The sequence below is a fragment of the Equus caballus genome, chromosome 17, assembly GCF_041296265.1.
Source record: "Equus caballus isolate H_3958 breed thoroughbred chromosome 17, TB-T2T, whole genome shotgun sequence".
NCBI classification, from domain to species: Eukaryota; Metazoa; Chordata; class Mammalia; order Perissodactyla; family Equidae; genus Equus; species Equus caballus.
In genome coordinates, this window is record NC_091700.1 from 66396904 (window position 1) to 66404906 (window position 8003).

General features: G+C 36.0%; 1 long non-coding RNA gene across 1 annotated transcript in view; it reads right to left on the minus strand.

The window, feature by feature from the left end:
- LOC138918535 (uncharacterized) overlaps positions 1-6632 on the minus strand; it is a 29647-nt gene extending 23015 nt beyond the window's left edge. The window contains exons 1-2 of the long non-coding RNA XR_011428008.1: positions 6573-6632; positions 3497-3535 (exon numbers count right to left, since the gene is read on the minus strand). This is a non-coding gene — a long non-coding RNA (uncharacterized lncRNA). The remainder of the gene's footprint in view (positions 1-3496; positions 3536-6572) is intronic.
- Positions 6633-8003: the final 1371 nt, after the last annotated feature.

The window sequence follows — 8003 nt, forward strand, 5'->3', positions numbered from 1 at the left end:
GGTGCAGTGGGATAAAGATCAGAAATAATGTGACAATTGTGGCTGGGGCATCCCCAGAGGACATTTCCCATGCCACGACTGTGCTCAGCAGATGAACACCTAGCTCTCTTCTGCTCTTGTTAAGTAGTTGATTGTGAATTAGCCTTAGGATCTCATGCTTGAGATCTTAGATAGATGTCCATCTGCATCTAAACAGAAATGAGGAAATCCAACAACAATCTTCCCACTGTTGCCAGAGAAAACGCCATGCTTGGTCACAACTCTCACCATTTAAGGAGTAAGTATGACATAGATATAGATCACAAGGCCTATACAATAAATCTGTAACAGAAGTGGAGTAGACCAGATCAGAGGCAGACAATATTATTATAATACCTAATGCAAAAAAATTTCAGATAGAAGCTGAAAAAGACATTGCTTCTATAAAATAAAGATGCAAATTGAGATGAAAAGCCAAAGGACAGAGATAAAAGGAACCAGTTAACTGATTAGCAGAAGTCAAAGGAAGGCATGAGAGATCAGGAACCACTTGAAAGGAGACCAGTAATTATGGAATGTCAATACTTAATTCACTAAAATTTGTAGTGTTTCATAACTTGTAAAGAACAAAACTAACTGTGCTAAAAATCAAATGTGGAATTTAGCCTTGAAAAAATCTCCCAGAATACAGTGGAAAGGAAAGACCAAGGACGATGATTAGGGAGATTGAACTAACAATGAAGACCCCAGATGCTGGTAATTTGTGATCTTGAAGTGGAAACCAGTACAAATGGAAAATAATCCACATCTAAGGACATAGTGGACAAAAACACATCCAAGTTGAAGAAAATTCTGAATCACAAATGCAAGAACTTGTAGTGAATCAAAAAAATAATCATCAGAAAGGAACCAATACTTATAAATGGCCTGGTGAAATTATTAAACTTAAAAGGAAACTGAGCTTATAATCCTTAAGGTAGAAAACAACACTTAGAGAGAATGACCTATCACACCAACCACAAACATCTTTGCGACAATATGTGCACGTAGATGAGAATTGAGTATTGAGAAGAAGCTGGGATCCAAGATTTAGACATTTATGCAAGCTCATTCACATGCAAAAGAACAGCAAGACAGTCTCAGATATCAATGATTCAGGGCATGTCCTACCTGAGTTCTCTCCCTATAAGAAGTAGCTAGAGCATTTCTCCAGAAAACTGAGAAACAACTCAAAAATAGTGACCCTAATAAAAAAGTCACTTTGGAAGGACCAGTGGTGAGCAATGGATCTTTAGAAATGCTCCTTGAAATGCCCTCCTTGCTCAGCCTCGCAACATCACCACTTTTTGGGTTTCTTCACACTCTCTGTTGATGGCTCTACCTCCACCTGACCTTTCAATATTGGAGCTGTTTGTATGTAATTCTCAGTCCTCATCTGTTTACCCTCCACACTCCTGTCTTATATGGTCATACCCATTCCTGTAATTTTAAAGACCTTGTGTATACTTTGACTGCCAGGCTATATCTCCAGTGAACTCTAGACTCATCAATCCAACTGCTAGTCAACATCATCTCAGCTCAGATAACTCACATGCATCTCAAACTTAACATGTTTCAAGGAAATTTTCCTTCTATGCTATTCCACTTCTAGACTTCTCTAACTCAGTGAAAACTACCACTAAGATGCTAAACCAGAAACCTAGGAGACGTCCTTTATTCCTCCCTTTATTTCTTTCGAAACTCCCCCATCACAGCCCATATTCAATCCATTAACCAATCTTTTCCACTCTATATCCAACATTGCATCCTGAAACTGTCCACTCCTCTCCATCTCCAGGGCCACTGCTTTTATTCAAGCTGCCATCACCTGTCACTTTGACTACTCCAACAGCTTCCCAGCTAGTCTCCCTATTTCTACCTAAAAGTCTGTTAATATATTCTCGCAAAAGTAATATATTTTAAACTCAAATTGGATAATTTCATTTACCTGGTTAAAATTCTTCAATGGCTTTCATTGCCTTATGTATAAGAGTCAAATCCATAAGAAAGGCCCACAGGGCCCTATATGATCTGCTGCAATCTCTACCTCCACCTCAGCTAATGCCTCTCTATATCACTGCTCACCGGGCTCCAGTCTCTGTGGCTCTCACCACTCCCAGAACATGTCAGGTCCTGTTCCTGCTTTAGAACAGAAATTGAACAAGTTTTATTGGGCCCAGTGTGCTCTGTCCCAAAGCTGGGCACAGTTGCTTCCTTATACAACACGGGCACTTACCCCACTGCCATTTCCTATCCCAATACCCTACTCTTTCTCTTAGTGGCCCTTCCACCAATTGGAATTATTTTGATTATTCATGTTTTATTTGTTTTCCACCAGCCTCCACCAGGAAAATAAAAGCTTCCTGAGGACAGGACCTATAGGCCTGTCTTTTTCATCACTTCATCCCCAGGGGCTGAGCACATTGGAGTGGTCAATGTATATGTGTTAAAATAACAAATTGAATGAACGAGTGTTGAAAATGTAATTGCAAAACCGAATGTGTAGATGTATAGTAAGACAGCTGGAGTCCTAATCATGGCTTCGCCACATACTAGTTGGTGTCCTTTAGAAAGTTAATGTAACTCACTGTACCTCAGTTTTCTCATCTATAAAATAAGGGAAATAATAACACTTTCCTTCTAAGATTGTGAAGATTAAATGAAACCGTGTGGGTAATGGGCTTAGTATGCAGTAAGGTGCTCAATAAATTTTAGCCATTTTCAATTATTATGATGGTATTAATTAACAGCAACCATTAGAAAACAAAAAGCTTACTCTAAAATCTGAGATCAAAACTGACGAAAAAGACTAGGCGTGATAGTAGGGAGTATGATATAACTCATGGTTTCAACAGAATTTGGTTTTATCTTGAAGAAGACGAACTGAAAAATATTTTTGAATATGTATTTTAATTAAAGTAAATGATATAATTATGAACAGTATAGAGGGAGCAGACAAAACAATTAATGCTACTTTCTCTGATCACAATGCAATACCACAAAAATATTAAAATCAAAAATAACTTGAAATAATTCAACTGCATGGGAATTAAGAAACAATCTTCTAAAGAATACTCAGAGAAAAAAATTGAAATAATTAGAAATTAATTACAATAATAATACTATATACAAAAGCATTTTACAATGCTAGTATTACCCAATGAAGAAAATCTCAGGGAAAGAAAACTGTAGACAAAACTCACTTAGGAATATGAATGTAAGACATCCTTAAAAAAATTTACAAGTTGATTCCAGCAATATTTTAAAAAGGCAATACACTGTGACCAAGTAAGGATTATTTCCAAACTGCAAAGATGGTTTGATCTTAGGAAGTCTAGTAATAGAATTCATCATATTAAAATGCCAATGGATAAAATTGATATTTTATGAATAGATACACAAAAGGGATTTAATAAATTTCTACAAAATTTGGAATAAAAAAGTCTTAATAAAATAAGAACAGGATACACTTTCTTACCATGATTTGAAAATGTGTCACAAACCAACATCCAGGATCCTGTCGAATGATAGAAAGCAGAGTCATCTCTATGAGAACCAAAACAATACAAGTATACGTGATAACATCATTCTGGAAGTACAAGCAGTGAAATCATCAAGCAGGGGAAAAACTGATCAATATTAGAGATGAGGCAGTAAATCTATCATTATGATAGTCTATTTGGACAATGCAAGAAGAAACAAAATTTGACTACAGCTATTAGAGAAGTTCAAAAATATAACCAGTTACAGAATTAACAAACACAGCACAATTCTTTTCCTAGATAATAATGACCCTTGAAAATCTGGAAATGGAAAATGATTCCATTCACAAACCAACCAAAATATAAAATGCTCAGGGGAAAATATTTGACATATGGCATCTTTATGAAGAAAACTACAAAATTTTACTGATGAACACAAAAGAAGATGTGAATAAATTGAGACATTATGTATCTGGATATGAAACCCCAATATTGAAGAGACTTCAGGTCTCTCAAAATTAATGTGTAAATATAACAAAATCATGCGCAATTTAGCATAATAGTTAAATGCACAGGCTTTGGAGACATTGAGTTAGAATCCCATTTCTACCTCTTACTAGCTGTGAGATCTTGGACAAGTTATCTAACCTCTCTGAGCTTATTTACTTAGCTTGAAAATAGTCAGAAAGAAATACCCAGCTTGTAGAATTGTGTGGAGATTAAATAAGACAATGCACATAAAATCTTTAGCATTGCGTCTGCACTCTATTTGGAGATTAACAGTGTTGATTATTTTTAATTATTATTATTTCACTCTGAGCCAGAGATCTTAAACATTTTCTGTAAAGGGCTAGGTAGTAAATATTGGAGGTTTTGAGGCCATGAAATCCATTTCATATGCTTTTCTTTGTTGTTTGTTTGTTTATTTACAACCCTTTAAAAATGTAAAAGATTGTGGGGCTGGGCCTGTGGCATAGCAGTTAAGTCTGGTGTGTTCCATTTCAGTGGTCCAAGAGCTGCAGGTTCAGATCCTGGGTGTGGATCTACACCACTAGTCAAGCCTTGCTGTGGTGGCAATCCACATATAAAAAGTGGAGTAAGATTGACACAGATGCACAGATGTTAGCTCTGAGCAAATCTTCTTCACCCCCCAAAAAAGTAAAAAATCATTTCTAACAAGGATCTATACAAAAAACTGGTCATGAGCCAGATTTGGCTTGTGGGCTATTGTTTGTGGACCTATGTTCTAAACAAGCAAAACAAATATAATCTCACTAATAATCACAGAAATGCAAATCAAATGCAAGCTATCAAGCGGGTAAAGATTTTTTTAAAAAAATACCCACTATTTATGAAGATATGAGGAACTGGGCACTCACATACACTGCTGGTGAATTTATGACTGGTGGCAAATTTGGGGCATCAAAAGCCTTAAAAATATGCATATTCCTTCACTAAGAAATTCTGTTTCAACGAATATTTCCTAAAGAAATAATTGGAGACATTCTCATATGTTTGAACAAGGATGCTTATCACAGGGATAGTTATAATGTTGAAAAAGCAGTAACTACTTAAACGTCTAACCATAAAGGATTGGTTAAAAAGGTACAGTGCCTCTATGGAATAGAATAATATGCAAGTATTAAAAATAAGCATGGTTTGTATACTGTCTTTTTCAATTGAAAAACAGGAGACTAAAATTGTGTCATCATCAATGACTCATACAAGGGAGCTGGTGGAAAAGCTAGGTAAATAACTCTGCATTTGGAAAACGTCACCCTGGGATGACACTATGTCTCTTAGTAAAAGGCTGGGCATCACCTTCAGTGGACACAACAGAAGAAATAAACAACCACAAAGTAGAATGATGACAGTCTACCAGGAACAAATTCCTTCATTTTTAGGCATGTGATTTTTCAAAGTCTTTTTTAAATTTTGAGATCCAATGTAATTTTTTTTTTCAAATTTCCTTGTTATCTTTAAAGACTTAACAGTCCATTTCAGGCTAGTGAAAAACAAATGGAATTTACGGAATAGCATTATCCTTTTCTAGGAAGGTCCTTCAGTTGTCTAATTCCTTTATGCACAATGTATGCTCTGAACCTTGGGTTTGGGTGAGATTTCTTCAAGACTGGAAAAACTATGAAGTAAGGAAAAATTTATCGCCGCTTATTCTAATGACCTCATTGCTTTTTGGCATGATTTTCTTGGACTACACCCATTTTCTACCCAAAAAAGGCCCTCAAGTCTTTATTCTGCAGTCTGTACCCAGCTGCTCAGAAGTCCTCAATTGAGAACTAGCCTATATATTTTATTGTCAAATGAATCCATGCCACTGCAGACAAGTAGCATGTTACTTCTTCAAGGTAACTGGTAAGATTTTTAACTGTTGGCCTCCAGGGACAAAGGACTCACGTAAAGCAATGTCCTTGTTCAATAGTTGGATTGGAGGCACCTTGGCAGGCCGGTAGAATAGAATCTCTAAAGAGCCTTTAATGCGGGATGCCTATATGGAAAGCTTCATTGTAGAGAAATCCACATTCAGGTATTATTAGTGAAATTAATAGCATTCAAAGATCTTATACCAATGTATATCTTAATAGGCATCTCTGCAACCTATACCTTGCCCTGAATAACCAGGTAAAGTTGTAGCTGAAATTTCACGTTCAGATTGCCTGTGAAATTTTATAGCTACTCCATCATTTCCTTCTTTAAAGTCCTAGTATTTGCTGGGTTTGTTCTCAGTTTTCTTTTCGGAGAGATCCCCACATTCTTCTTCGCCTTCCCCGTCCCCCTTCCCCCCACCTCCCGGAGCTCAGCCCAATGTAACCAAGGAGAAAACAGAGACACCAGGCACCTAGGAATTTTTTTTTAAATCCGTCTATCTTATGATTCAAAAGAATAAGAATTCCAGATTAATGCAAGGGCGGGTGGTGGAGGCAGGGTGACAGTAGGAAAAAAGGAAAGGAAAAAAAGAATGCAAAATGAGCAAACAGAAGTGGTAAAGCTGCAAGACCTTTGGTATAATTCTTTGATGAGCAATTGTATGCGTGACCTTCACAGGAAACTTACCTATTTCATGATTTGTTGACAGGCTGGTGTGTGACATTTTGACTACAGGACCTAGTTACGTTGTGAAAAGAGGAAGGTACCCTTTAGGTGAGGAATATAAACAAATGTCTTCCACTCAGACATTTTTGAAAGAGCTCAAGAGACTCCTGCTAAAGTGCATGAGGATGACATCCTGTAGCAGCTTTTGAAAAGAAAGGTATTTTAGAACCTATGAGCTTGCTGCTAAATCATTTTTTCAGATTTAAGTAGGAAAAAATAGTGGATACAATTTGATCAGTGAGTATGAGAATTAGAGAAACGCAGCTACTCTAAATGAAGAGACTTTGGAAAGCAAAAAGGCAAAAGGAATATGAACGAAATTTTTAAATTTCAACCTGTTTTTCAAATACATAGAAATACCCTTGAAATTTCTAATGCAGAATAAAGATAGCAAAGGGAGATTGATGTTTCTACGCATCTTTACCATAAAGGACACTTGGAATGCTCCCACTTCAAACATACTGTTTAAGAAAAACCACAATATTTGACAGAGATTGAAATCTCTAAGGAGAAAGTTATGAAACATCTTGAGAAAATTCAGGCTCACTTGAACAGCAGGAGTAGATGACATTTAGCAATTAACTCTGAGGAAATAAAGAAATGTGCAATAGCAAAAATGCTGATAGGTTTTGCATAAAACAGAGTAATCTATTTTGGCCTTGAACAGCTGTTAAAAGTTCCTTCAAAGTCACTAACTAGCAAAAAGCCAAAAATTCCTTTCTATTATCTATGTGCTTCTTATGGAAAAAAAAGAAAGAAGAAGAAGAAGAAAGGGTGAACTTCACACTTTACAGCAATTTGTTAAAGGAGAAAAAAAGAGATATTTTTCTTAGAGAGTCAAATTTTAACAAAAGATCCTAGAGAAGACTTTGTGGGCATGGCTTTGGGTCTTTCTTCTCCAGAAGTAAAGGCACTTGATGGATAATTCTCTCCGGCACATAAACCTTTCCTTGAATGATCAAGTCCTGGAAAATGAACATCCTGGACATTTATGAATGAGATGCTCTAATGGGCATCTCAAATTGTCCTGCTAAATATTTTATCTTATATAAAAGGAAATTCATTAAAAGTATGTTAGGCATTCTTTTATTAGAATAATGTTGGATAGTTGATAACAAAGTGCTATACTTTAAACGATTTAAATTCTTTTATTGCTCTTTACAAGCCAAAAGTCATTATCAATGGGCTGAGGGTTCCATTTAATCACAAGTAAATATAGTACAGCAATTACAAGCATCAGAGAAAGGTTAAGATTCAGACAGAGGCCCACAAAAAGTTTCCGATTCTGAAAAGTTAGTATGTACTCTAAAGATTTTTAAAGTATTTTGGTAAAAACCATTTCATTGTGGAATTTGAAAAATTTTCTTCATGTGTCTTTGTAAATATTGCTGA